The sequence below is a fragment of the Bubalus kerabau genome, chromosome 10 (genome assembly GCF_029407905.1).
Source record: "Bubalus kerabau isolate K-KA32 ecotype Philippines breed swamp buffalo chromosome 10, PCC_UOA_SB_1v2, whole genome shotgun sequence".
In the NCBI taxonomy this organism is placed as follows: Eukaryota; Metazoa; Chordata; class Mammalia; order Artiodactyla; family Bovidae; genus Bubalus; species Bubalus kerabau.
The window spans coordinates 81,405,681-81,420,007 of record NC_073633.1 but is presented as its reverse complement, the minus strand read 5'-3'; the positions used below and the strand labels follow the sequence as shown (position 1 = coordinate 81,420,007).

At 43.5% G+C, this 14,327-nt stretch overlaps 1 protein-coding gene across 5 annotated transcripts in view; it reads left to right on the top strand.

Annotated features, from left to right (window-relative positions):
* The first annotated feature begins 10,382 nt into the window (after positions 1–10,382).
* ESR2 (estrogen receptor 2) overlaps positions 10,383–14,327 on the top strand; it is a 61,044-nt gene continuing 57,099 nt past the window's right edge. For 3 of the 5 annotated variants that reach the window (XM_055538320.1, XM_055538319.1, XM_055538318.1), the window contains exon 1: positions 10,388–10,777. The gene's annotated coding sequence lies outside the window, so the exon portion shown is untranslated. Of the gene's footprint in view, positions 10,778–14,327 lie in introns of all 5 variants that reach the window. The other 2 variants (XM_055538317.1, XM_055538316.1) reach the window with 2 other exon arrangements.

Below are 14,327 nucleotides of genomic sequence, written 5' to 3'. Positions count from 1 at the left end.
GAGCTGGAGCAGGCATGAGGGGCTCCTGGGGGAACTTAAACAATGGCACTTGCCAGCGCCTCTGACCCCAGAGAGGGCTGCAGCAGTCCCCTGCCTGTTCAGCAGAAGTTCTAGGCTTAGTCATTGAATTTCCTTCTAGTATAGTCTAGGGGTGCTGTAAATTGACAGTGTTTTGCTGTGTCACAGGATTGGCCAGTTTACGATTGGGTCCCTCAGCAACAAACCTCCCCACTGCAGGTGGCCATGTGAAGAGGATATTCCTGTGTCTCCATCTTTTCTCCTGGTTACTGTGGGGTTCTTCTACATGCAATTGCTGTTCAGCCAGCCCTCAGGTCTTCGTCAGGAGGAATTGCTGTACATGTAGGTATAGATTTTACACAGCTCTGGGAGGAGGTGAGCTCAGGGTTTTATTAGCTGCCATTTTGGACCCCTGCTGGGGATCTGCATTTTAAACAAGTGACCCAGGTAATTCTTAGGATACAGGAAGGTGGGGAAATACTGCTCTCAGTTCGTCTGCTATTTTGGCCACCAGTCAGTAGGTCTTTCTCTGATTTCCTTCACAATGGGGCTTGTGTGAAGAGATGTATTCAGAGTTCTAGGACTAACTCCAGGTAGGTATGTAATTTCTGTACTACTCCTCCACCCTCTGAGCTTATACATTTCATATCAGGAAACTTGCTCCTTGCACTTTCCTAGGCCAAGGCTCCCTTATATCCAAGAAGTCCTTTGTTCAAAAGACTGCTCTGTTGTTTTAAAGCTGTCATTTATTGGGAATTTACCAGATGTCAGGCATGTTACAACTCATTCTTTGTTTTCATGCATTCAACAAACCTGTGGAATAGATTCTTAACATGTTCTTCCCATTTTACAGAAGAAAATCAAAGAGGCCAGGAAAGTGTTCAAGGGCAAATGACTGTAAGTGGTTAGGCTGAAAACCTGACCCAGGACCCACTGACCCCAAACCTGGGCTCCCTCCTGCTGTGGGCTCTTGCGGCCTGCCTACATAGGTGCCTTTGTGCTGACTGTCCTATCTCTGGAAGTCCTGTGCTCTGAATGCAGATGCCAGAGGCCAGAACAGAATAATGAGGGATTCTGAGGGAAGGTTGCAGAGCTGGGCCTGGGCACCTGCAGAATTTGGAGGAGACCCAAGGGGAGGTCAGTGCCCTAAGTGTCTGAAACTCAGGGAGCTCTGGTGATGAACTCTGAGGGCAGGGGGTTAACGTAAATCTCTCTCTAAGAGGAACTCAAACACTCAGGGAAGAGAATTCTCATCCTCTGAATGTCCACAAAACTCCCGCTTTTCACCATTTGTTTGTCATTTATCATTCATAATAGTTCTCGTAGGTCATTTCTTAGGCATTTGTCTTCTCTACTTGTTTTTCAGTCTCTAATTCGTGCCCGACTCTTTGTGACCCCATGGACTGCAGCACACCAGGCTTCCCTGTCCTCCAATATCTCCTGGAGTTTGCTCAAGTTCATGTCCATTGAGTCGGTGATGCCATCAAACCACCTCATCCTCCTTAAATAGAGTATAAAGCCTTAGGGAGGTCAGCAGTTCAGAGAGAATAGGCATTAGACTAAAGCAGATCCAGTTTCACCCCTCTGTCCTTACTTTACTAGCTGTATGATATTGGGCAGGTTACTTAAACTTTCTTAGCCTTAGTCTTCTCATCTGTTAAGTGGGAACATCAGTCATACCTACCTTGTAAGATTGTCTTAAGGATTAAATGAAATAGTGCAGATAGAGCATTTACAAGAAATTGCTGAATAAATGGTAGTCACAGCCTCCTCCATCTCCTCCTTCCTTCTCATCATCTGAGAGCAAACACCTTCATATGCCTTTGTGTTTCAGGCAGGCTATTAAAGCATTATTGTTCTTCAGCGTTAATGGGGGCATTTTCACAATGAAACAAATGCATAAGGTCAAGAAGCATTCTAAAAAAAAGTGTTTTATGAAAGAATAAATGTAATGTCGAGTGTCAAGAGTAATTTTAAGGTGAAAAAACACTAAAGAAGCTGTCAGTGATGTTCTCTTCCTTGAATGGAATTTTAGACTGACATAGAGTGGGAAAGGCAGAAGAAAGGGAAGGGGTCAGACTGACCTAAGTCTAGAGACGCCAGCAGTAGCAGCAAGGAGGACATTCAGAGACCCCAGTGCTTGGAATGTGGGAAATGAATCTGCTGACGGGAGCCTGTATGGACCTATATGATGACTGGTGACTGGGGTTCCTGGAACTATAAACCTGGAGAACTCTTCAATTATCTGCAAGACGAGGATAAAATCATTGTCTCAGAGCTGGTGTGAAACTGAAGCATTACGTGGACACCTAAGTGATCTATTAACTGTAAAGTGAAAGTGAAAGTGTTAGTCGCTCAGTCATGCCCAACTCTTTGTGAACCCACGGACTGTAGCCTGCCAGACTCCTCTGTGCATGGGATTTTCCAAGCAAGAATGCTGGGGTGGGTTGCCATCCCCTTCAGGGGATCTTCCCGACCCCAGGGATTGAACCTGGGTCTCCTGCATTGCAGGTAGACTCTGTACCTTCTGAGCCACCAGGGACTACTATTAACCGTAAAAGTGATCTGTAATCTGTTATCCTAGGGTAGCAGTTCTTAGTAAGCTGTAGCTGGTGGATGGAAGACTGGGTGGGAACAGGCTGAGGAATCCTGTGGCCTGGACATGGGCAGAACCTGAAGGAGAGATAAGTGAGCAAAACTGCCTGGATGGATAGGGGGAAAAGTGTAGACCTGTGGAGAGAAGAGAAAAAGAGGGGGGAAATGCAAGAATTCTAGTACATTGGACAACACTGACAAGACCTCAGAAGCTGTATGAACAGGAGAAGATTTTTTCCTGGCTGTAATTCCCAGCAAAGGAGGAGACTGAATACTGGAGAAGACCATTTCTTTCTCCCATTAGGCTCATCAGAGAAGTAGTAAGTAACATATATGAAAGAAGCACCTTCTCTCTGTACACAGAAGACAGGATCTTAGTTTTATAAAAGCCACTATTGCAATGCGCATCACGGGAGTGTTAGTTGATATGGGTCTAAACGACAATGTGAGACATTTCTAGTAACTTTCCATGATGTGAACAAAGAATTTGAACATGTCAAATACATTTACAAGAAATAAAAAAACAAAATTAGTTTTTTTGAATTCTAAACTCTATGGAATCAGATAGTCTTATTAGAATCTGTGGCTTCTTAAGCCATGTATGTCTATAACCTATCTCCTTTTGACCTTATTTCTGGGAATATTACACTGGCAGACCTGTTATTAATAATTATTCTAGAACCGTGAACTTCCAGATGTTCAAGCTGGTTTTACAAAAGGCAGAGGAACCAGACATCAAATTGGCAACATCCGCTGGATCATCGAAAAAGCAAGAGAGTTCCAGAAAAACATCTATTTTTGCTTTATTGACTATGCCAAAGCCTTTGACTGTGTGGATCACAATAAACTATGGAAAATTCTGAAAGAGATGGGAATACCAGACCACCTGACCTGCCTCTTGAGAAATTTGTATGCAGGTCAGGAAACAACAGTTAGAACTGGACATGGAACAACAGACTGGTTCCAAATAGGAAAAGGAGTATGTCAAGGCTGTATTTTGTCAGCCTGCTTATTTAACTTAATGCAGAGTACAGCATGAGAAATTCTGGGCTGGAAGAAGCACAAGCTGGAATCAAGATTGCCAGGAGAAATCTCAATAACCTCAGATAAGCAGATGACACCACCCTTATGGCAGAAAGTGAAGAGGAACTAAAAAGCCTCCTGATGAAGTGAAAGAGGAGAGTGAAAAAGTTGGCTTAAAGCTCAACATTCAGAAAATGAAGATCATGGCATCTGGTCCCATCACTTCATGGGAAATAGATGGGGAAACAGTGGAAACAGTGTCAGACTTTATTTTGGGGGGCTCCAAAATCACTGCAGATGGTGATTGCAGCCATGAATTTAAAAGACGTTTTTCCTTGGAAGGAAAGTTATGACCAACCTAGATAGCATATTCAAAAGCAGAGACATTACTTTGCCAACAAAGGTCCGTCTAGTCAAGGCTATGGTTTTTCCAGTGGTCATGTATGAATGTGAGAATTGGACTGTGAAGAAAGCTGAGCACCGAAGAATTGATGCTTTTGAACTGTGGTGTTGGAGAAGACTCTTGAGAGTCCTTGGACTGCAAGGAGATCCAACCAGTCCATTCTAAAGGAGATCGGTCCTGGGTGTTCTTTGGAAGGAAAGATGCTAAAGCTGAAACTCCAGTACTTTGGCCACCTCATGCGAAGAGTTGACTCATTGGAAAAGACTCTGATGCTGGGAGGGATTGGGGGCAGGAGGAGAAGGGAACGACAGAGGATGAGATGGCTGGATGGCATCACCGATTCAATGGACGTGAGTTTGAGTGAACTCCGGGAGTTGGTGATGGACAGGTGCCGGGGTCCAGCCCCGGCTGATCCAGGGTATTCGAAGGAGAGATGGCCTTGACGACCTATTCAAATGTTAATTAGAGATATAAAGAGTAATAGAATGAGGATAGCTCAGTAGGAAAATTCAGTGGAGAAAAGAGGCTGAGTAGCTTGGTTTACGTGGAAAATCAATATAACCTGTGACACCAGGTTAGCTCTGACCACGGAGGCTGCAGGTGCCCTCTTGAATAGCGGAAGGTGCCCCACCTTAGACACCTTCTCGAGTGGGTCTTAGAAGCCAAGGCAAATAAATGGTCGCAGAGGACCTCTGTGCTCCAGATGGAGACTCAGCTGGAAATTGAGGGGAAGAATGACATGGGGAGACCAAGCTTTGGTGAGCAAGGCCCGCAGCTTTATTTTCAACAGGGGTTTTTATACCCTAAGTTACACATAGAGGATAATAGGGGATGCAAAGTCAGCAGTCTTTGATCCTTATCAAAAGCCAGGGTTTCTTTCCTGCAAATTTATCATATACAAATGGTTTAGGTGATTTACATCATCTTCTGGCCAGAAGGCCTATTAACATTTTATGACTCTTGACAAAGACTTATTTTCTCTAAGAGTAATTATTTTAAGGTTTGGCGCCATCTTCCGAAGGTGTTAGATAAAATTGCATTCCTATAGGGTGGATGTGTAATGGGTTTACAACAAAGGAAAGAATTTATTACCTTAAGGGTCTAAAGTTACTAACACCAAGGCCACTACTTATTTTTTCTACATACCAACTATTAATTAATACACATTCAAGGATACAATTAAGGGGGTGTGGAAACTTGGCAGCAAGCATTGGCTCATCAATGAAATCTTTTACTAGTTTATCCTGACAGTTTCTAACTCTCTGAGAGGCTCTAAGCTATTTGAATATCTTAAGCTTCCTGTGCCCCTCGAGGCTGGGACACTGTAAACAATCGTATGCATAGCTGTAGGAGTCCGGGTAAACTTGTCAGGCGAGTTAGAGAGCTATCTGAGGGATTTGGATTTAAACACTCCTAATTGCCCAGGAACTTTATTAATTGGAGCTGTAAGTTAACTCTTTGACAGAGAGAGTAAGATGGTGGTGGGGGACAGCCCCTAGTAAAGTCAGAGGTGAGAGCACAAAGCAATAAAGTAGGCAGACTCTGGTTTTTTGGGGGTAGATGCTCGAGAACATCCAGGGGGACTCCTGAGGCTCGATCCCGCCTTTGCGTATGCCGAGCCTCCTTCCTCATGACCTTTGTCACGAGTGGAATGTCTCTCGCCGGCTCCCGGCAGACAGGGAGGCCTGGCATTCTGCAATTCATGGGGTCGCAAAGAGTCAGACACGACTGAGCGACTGAACTAACTGACTAACTGACTGATGCCAAAGAAAGTAAGGAAGCTGCATTTCTGGAATTGCATTTGACTCATTTGTGAAATTGCACATTACAATTTCCCACCATTTCTAACAGTTCTGCAAGATGTTCTTTCTCAGCTGGGTTTTCAAATTCATGCCAGTGACCTCCAGGGGCTAGTTACTTTTCTAGCTCAAGATGGAATTTCTTCAATCAGAGTTGAGGCTGAGGTAAGGAACGTTTATTCCTCACATTGTTTGGTTTCAGAGGATAAAAAACTAGAAACTCAAGGTCTATGAGAGATTTGTGCAGAATTTAAGTATCTTCCAGAAGAAGAAGACAGGACAAAAAGTTATTTTACCTGCACATTTGCAAATGTCGAAGACCAAGACTGAAAAAAATAAGGATGAGTTATAAGGAATTGGCGATACATGCTGACTGCCCAGATGGTTCATTTCAACTGCGAGTCACAGTAACCTTGTCCTCTGGTCTGAGTGCCCAGGTATTAGGTTAGGTCTACCTTGCAGCTTATGTCCTTGGTCACCTTACTAGAGGCTGTAATCAAACACATGTCAATAAGGAATAAAGTTATGTAAATACGCACACAGGTGGTCAGGCCTAGAAAAGAACTTGGCAAAAATTCATTCAGCAATATCCGGGCTCTTCAGGACAAATATCCCTCAGTTTCTACAACAAGCAAGAAAAGCATCACAGGATAACTGGAGAAAGCGAGGTATTATCAGGTAGATGGTAGATAGATGGCACAGGGCTGGAACTTTCACTCTGCCACATGCACTTGGGTGATCTTACCAAAAAAATCATCTCTCTGTGCCTCATTTTCTCCATAGTGAGCAGAGATGGCCACAGGGATGTTATCTGGATTAAATGGAATAAAGTGAGCCAATTTGTGTAGGCCTGCCCATTGTATTGGGGCTAGAAAGATGGCATAAATATTAGGTTCACTTTAATTTCTACAGAAGACCTAAGAAGAGCTCTGTCCAAATTCAACTTTCAAATATCAAGTTCTATTTTACAAACCCTGATTTATGAGCAGCTGAGGTAACCTCTAATACATTGCATTAGTAACACCACCTTCCCAATTCATCGCCATCAATGAAAGTGTTATTGCTGGTGCAATGAAACTTTCCCTTCTCTTTTATTAATTTCATCATTTAGGGTTTCATCTCTTGGATCCTCTTAAAACAGAATTTTATACCCACGTAATATGAAGGTGTCTGATCCTGTTACACTTTGGAACACGTAAGAGCATCCCAGAATCTAAATCCTCCCACCTGCCCTCAGGCTGAGAAGAGAAAGAGTAATGATCCCAAACCATTTTGTAGCATGACACTCTCCAGGTCATCAGTAAGTCTCCTTCCCCTTTACACTTTTGCACATCAGCTTTTGCTTTGTCTTCGACAGCATTTATTTATTTAGCCCCTTGGTAGTTTCTTTGCTACAGAAAATCTCTCCCCTTTACCTCTGATCTTTCCAAGTTGAAGCCTTCACGAAGTATTTGTTGAATGCCTGGGTTGTATTAAGGGGGTGCCCTGGGCAGGGTGCTGCTGTGGTGGGGTGCTGCAGATACAAGACGGGCATGGTGCAGTCACAGTGCAGGCAGTGTTGACAAGTGCTCTGAGCGCTAGGGGAGGCAGTGTGCATGTTCTGCCGGACTTTCACAGTCTTCACTTTACTTAGGCTCTTGACTTCTCCAGACAGAGAAAGGCTGGGATGAGAAGATGAGGGAGATGCACCCCATTGGACATGCTTCCCTTTTTCCTACAGCAAAATGCACCGAGTTTTACTCTGACTTCCTTTGATTTTCCAGGTCACATTTAGCTCATCTTGCAAGCTCATTTCATGAATGTAATTATAAATGCTAGTAAAATTAATATTACACATCTTATAGAACTGAATTGTAACAATCCAAAGCTTTAACCCCAAAGGAAGTTAAAGGACTGAAGTCCTCACCATTCAGCCCTTATCGTAGGATATTTGGGAGAGGGAAAAGCTTTTCCATGTCATACCATGTAGGTGCTTCCTTAGGTAGGTCATAGGTGAGGTGGAAGTGAAAGACCCTGCTGAAAAAAGGTACATCCACAACGCTAGAGTTCAGGTGCTATTTGGCCTCGCTAATGGTATTAACTGTTTCAAGAATTCCTTCTTGGTTTTAGCCTTGGTTCAGGGGAGGTTGGAATAGTCACCTTCCCCACTCGCTGCATTCAGCTAGGCAAGTTTTCATCCCTAAGGTACTATTATTTTTCTTGATCCACAGGGTGAGTCAGAAGGAAATGTACTCATTCCCATTCATTCTCTCTGCTTAATATTTCCTGCAATGAGGTTTCCTTGAGTGACAAACAGCTTCTGTGGGTGTTTGAGGATCTTTAAAAAGAGAACATGTTGTTCTGGTGAGTAGAATGACTTCTGAAGGAAGCATCACAGCAAACAGGGAGCTCTAGTTCCCAGAGTTGAGCAGAAGCTTTTTTCACAGATGGCAGGAGGCTTTAAAGTGGGGCTTGTCTGCAGGAGATGCAATGTTCTGACATTCAAGCCATCTTCATTTCCAATTGATTGAAGCCATGGTATGGAAGAAAACAGTCTTGAGCTCTCACTGGCCTGGATTCAAGTTCTTCTCAGCCATTGACTGGCCATTTTCTCAGTCATAAAATGGGGCTAATTCATAATAGAATTGACACAGAGGCTTGTTGTAGAATAAAATAATATGTATAGAAAGTGGAAAGTGAAAGTCGCTCAGTCAAGTCCAACTCTTTGCAACCCCATGGACTGCATAGAATTTTCCAGGCCAGAATACTGGAGTGGGTAGCTGTTCCCTTCTCCAGGGGATCTGCCTATCCCGGGGATCTTCCTCTCCCAGGAATCAAAGATAGAGATCTTCCTATCCCAGATCTCCTACCCTGCAGGCGGATTCTTCACCAGCTGAGCCATGAGGGACACCCATAGAAAGTGGAACATGGCTAAATGCCCAATAAGTGGTAGCTGTTTATGAAAGCATTGTTGCTACTGGGTTCTTTTCTTACTATGCATGACTTCAGGTAGCTGATATAAGCTCTGTGAGCCTCTCTCTGTTACCCTATCTGAGAAGTGAGGTCAATGAGGATTAAGTGAGATGCTGTGCAAGCATGTAACACACTTTCTGGCATGATGCAGATACTTAATAGATGTCAGTTTTCTTAACTGTTCCATAATCTTTGTCTCCTCATTGGCCCATGCATGACTGGAATTCCTTCATAATAACTTTAATTCTGGGATATCTGTTGACAAGTACTAACAAACTGAACTGATTAAAAAAAAAAAAACAAACACCATCCTTTAAAATTTTCTCCTTAAAGTGGAATGAAGGAAAAAGCACATGGGTATTAGGTACTGGAGAAATACCTAGGAAAGGGAACAGGGGAGCAAAGGCTGGCAAAGATAAGCATTTTGTCTTCTACCATCCTCCACAGGGTGGATCTTGCCAGCTATACACTCTCCTGTCTAAACTTCTCAGCCTCAAGCACCAGGAAACTCTGCCCTACAACTTGAGAGAATCCAGGAGTCCAAGCTTTAATGAAACTTGGAGGTGGGGAGAGTACAGATTTTTGATAACCATTGTTTATAAAGTAGGTGACTCTTCATATTTGGAGCGTGTCTCCACCACCTGTGGACTTGACTCTTACAAGCCCAGAGCACATTAGCGGCTATTTTTGGTTAAACCCCAGCATTTAAGTCTGTAAAAGTTTCCTTCCATATGCCCCTTTGGTCTTCCTGCATCTGCGATCTGGAGCCGCAACCGCATCAAGAACCGTGTCCGTTTGTCACGTGTATAGATATTAATGACTTAAATCTACTAGTGTGCACACTGTGGGATACTGCCGGGTGGGGTGGGTGAGAAGCGTGCAGGGGACCGTGCAGACCTGGGAGACTGGAACTACCACCAGGGGGCGCTCGCCTGCGGAGACGGTTTGGTAGAGGAGCCGCCGGGGACTGGGGGCGCCTCCGCAGAGAAGCACAGTACCACCTCTCCTCCTCAGATCCCCTGGGCTTCCTTGCAGTAGATGAGCTTGAGGAGCTTCCCGGGATCTTGCTCTAGGGCGAGACGGCCTTCCCAGCCAGCCCTTGAGAGATGAGAACCCTCATCCTCCACCTCCCGACCCGTGCTACGAGGCTTTGCCTCTCCAGGGGCACAAGGCTGCTCTTGCCGCTGGGGACTGGGCAAATCCAACGCCTCGCTTTAAGAGGCAGAGTTCTCTATTTAATGACACCGAAGCATACAGCTCCTCTCGGACTCAACGTGGCTCAGGGTCTGGGGAACCGCCCGTCAATGCGAGGCCCCTAGCCCGGCAGCTTCAGTTTCAGCATCACCTGTTAGGAATGCTCAATCGCAGGCCCGCGCCCCAGATCTCTCGAATCCAAGACAGGGAAGGGGCGCCGTGTGTGCCTTGCCGCCCCTGAGAGTGACAGTGAGGCGCTGGACGGTGACAGCCCCTGCCCTGGGGCTTCCTACTTCGCTCAGGTGAGAGTGGACGGCGAGGCAGGCAGCCCGGGTCCTCCTGCGATCTCCGGGCCGCAGGCTAGGTGGTCACGTGGGCTCTCGGCATCTCCACCCCTCCCCGCCCCCACCGCCGCCTCGAGCCTATAAGAGGAGGGAGGGGCTCCTAATTAAGTCGTTTGTGATCTTTGCAGTGTGTCGGACTGCTGGCCCTTCGGATACCCACTCCCTGGCCCCTGCTGCTAGGCCGCTGGGAGCGCGGAGGCTTCGAGAGACGCCTCTGGAAACTTGCAGAGCAGATAAGGGGCGGCGGGAGCCCGACCACAGTGGAACCATCCTGGGCTGCGACTGGCATCCGGTGCTGCGGGTGCAGGCGAGCGTTTGGGGTCTGGGCTGCGCTGCGTGCGCTCGCTCCCCGTTTGCGGGGTGCCCCAGCCGCGTGCGGGGCACAGAACTAGTCCGGGGGAAGCACGTGCCGCGGGTTAGTGACTGCTAGGTTGGTGTGCACAAGGAAGGTAAGTGCCCCTTCTCTCCAGCTGTGATTTGATTGTCTGATTTAATGTTTGAAATCCAACGGTGGGAAAACAGTAATATTGAAAACAATAAAAGACACCCCCTAATCCGCCTCTCCCCCCCCCCCCCGCCCCGAAACTGCTGGAAACAGACATTTCATGTTTTGACTAAATGTTTTCATTCAAGAGGCTGGCGTATTAACTAATGAGTTTGTGCCCGTAGCTCCGGGTTCATTGTGCTAATAGACGTTTTCGAAGGAAAAATCTCTACATTCTCTAGGGAAATTCCGTAGATGAAATGGTGACAGGAAAGTTGACCAGGGCACTTCATGCTTGAGTTTTGTGGGCCTGGGAAGACGTGCATGTATCAGGCAGGTAGCTAGTATTTTTAAATATATTTAACTGGGAAACCAGAAAAGCAGAGTTAACTTCTTTCCTGGAGGATCGAGCGAGATTGAGATCACCTGGACTGTTTTATGTGCTGACCCGGAACCCCGCCACTGTTCTCTTAACACGTTTCTCCGTTCCTGCCTAATTAATATTGGATATTAAATTAAGTCAAGGGAATATTATTTTTGTGAAAAACAAAACTTTGGACTTGGGTGAATATTTAGGAAAATAAGGTTGACTCAATTTTACTAGCTTCATAAAAAGCAACTTTGTGCTTTGTGTTGGCACACAACACTTTTGAGGAAAGATTGTATTGTTAGGTTTCTAGTATTTACATGGGCATTCCATTGGGAATTTTAATTTTTGTTCTAAGTTTCTATACTCACAGTGGCTGATTTCCTTTGTGCATGGGGAAAGAGGTTTGTTATTTAAAAAGTGAACATGTGGAAAGATTTGTGCTGTGAGTATTATAAAAAGTAAATGTACTGTGACCATGAAAAGAACATTACACACTTATTCTTTGGCTCTTATCTTTGTCCTGCAGAAAAACCTATATTTCTGCCCACATTCTAGAAGAGGGGGAAATGTTTGGATCTGTTTATCAACAGGTGGTAAAGCATAAAACTTAAGATTCCATTTTATGTTCAAGCCTTTTTTTTTTTTAATTTGAGTTGCTGAACCATTTTTATTTCAAAAGTCGCCAGTCTCCTGTAACATTTAAGACATACAAGTCTCTGAAGTCAATTTAAAAAACGTTTAGGACATCTTTCATAAAGGGACACAAATGAATCATATCATCATTTACATTTCTCAATTTATTTATAAAATGGAATACGTAGATTCAACCCTTCAAAATATAATCAGCACTTGATATGTCTATTTTTAAGAATATTACACTACAGTTTTCTACACATGTGTATCCAACAGGTAACTCAAGATACATCTTTTAATAATTTAAAAGCATGTTTTGAATCATTTTACATAATATCTATAAATAATAAAATAATAGGATACTGAAGGCTGAACTTGAACCATTTACTGGCATGTTTTTTGGTAATTACATTTAGAATCCTTGAGAAATGTATACTTGAATTTTAGACTTCATCATTCAGCACCAAGCACACTATTTTAGACATATAGCATTTTTGAAAAGTCCAGCTTATTGCAGTATAATTTACATAGAGTAAAATCTGGCCTCCTCAGGTATATCACACTCTGAATCTTGACAGTTGCACACAGTCATATAATCCCCTCCATGATCAAGGAATGGAACCCTTCCATCAACCCCAGAAGTGCCCTTTTTAGTTGACCCTCTCCTCTCAACCTCAACCCCTGGAAATCACTGTCTGTTTGCTGACTATATCGTGTTACTTTTTAATATATTCTTACTCAGAAATAATTGTTGTCCTTTTCTCAAAAGAAAACCTCAGTTCCCCTCCTTTTTTGAGGATGAGCCGCGTTGTCATATTTTTGTTTTAATCCTGTCCCCTTGGGATAAATTGAAGCAAAGACAAAACTATTTTGAAAATGGGAAACCAGAGACACGTTAAATTTATATTGGGCTAGTAGATTTAATTCTTAGCAAATTTGGATCCCATTGTGGTATAATCCTTTGGTTACAGTGTGCATCATTCATTATTCTGAACTGAAAAACAAGGCCATTTAAAATATATTTATTATGTAATATTAATAGAATATATGTTTTTTTATAATCTTGCCTTTAAGAGATACTTTTATTATATTTGAGATTAAGAAAGTTACTTGAAATTACATATTATCAAGTAATGAGAGGCATAAGAAGAATTGCAAATGACAATTTGTAGTCATTTAAAATAAAATATAGAGTGATTGAGACTACATAGGTTAAAATATTTAATAATCTTCTTAATAGGGGCTAAGGTCCGTGCCTAATTTATTTGTAGATGTCAGTTTTTTTCTTTTCTTTGCCCATGTCGTAAAATCTAGATTTCTCTGTAGGACATAGATATAAAATCTTTTATAAACCAATATTTGTTTCCTGTTTAATACATTATTCATATCAGTAAGCAGGAGCCTGTAATCGCTAGGCACTCCTAATAAAGATACATCAGATTGATGTCGTTTTCCTTTTTCCTTGGTGTTGTGAAAAACAAGAGCCTGTCTTTTAAATATGCATACAACTTACCTTTCAGAGAACTACAGTGGCAGTAACTAGCGTACGCAGACTGGCAAGTTTATGAAGCACCGGCAAACTGAATAGTTGGCATTTCTGACTGGAACAGTTACAGCTCTTGATAATAGCTAAGGGCTTTACGAAGGGAATCATTTGCAGGTGTACTTGAGAGAGGACAGAAGAATGAGGGTCACCTGGAAAGACAAATTACTGGACCCATATTTCCACAAAGCAGGACTGCCGTTTTGTTGATGAATGTTTTGTGTTCTACTATTGAACCCTGGACTGGCAGGAGAGTTGAATGTGCTCAACTCTGCAAGGTCATGTCCTTTTGAATATCTTCACCCACAGCTCTCCTCCACCCTCCCCCAAATATTTTAATATGGTTCGGTTTCCTAAAAGTGGAGCATTGTTACTGACAGTTGGTATTGGGAAGGAGCAAATACTTGATGATGAAAGAGAAGATTGATGGGCTTGCCCTGCACAGCCCCACCCCTACCCTTACGGTGTGATAACCGTGGGGCTGAGGCTTTGTCCTCTTCCTGTATTCAAGCCCTAAAAATCCTATCTCCTGTCTAGCTCAGTAGGCTACAAGGGAAGTTATTTTTCTCATTTTGGAAAATACCTGTACATGGTCTTAAGAGTTGCATGTGAGTTAATTATTAATGATGATTGTGTGATGATTTTAGAGTGCTTTTTATTTCTAATATCAAACTGAGAGCGTTAATATTTTTCTTTGGGAAAGATACATTTAAGGCTAATGGTTGGCAAGTAGCCACCTATACACATCAAGGGCACTTGACACCTAAGACATACTCTTCATCTTTAAATTCCTTCCATTGTCTGCTTTGTGAATGTGAATTTATGACTTATTCAGGCACAGATGTGGGGTGTTAGTGCTGAATGCTTGGACAAGTGTGATGGGCAGACTGGAAAATACAGCATAGGAGCGTGCGGTATTTTGTGTCCCACGCAGACTACTTGCAGCTCAGCTTTTTGGGCAGTGGTGAT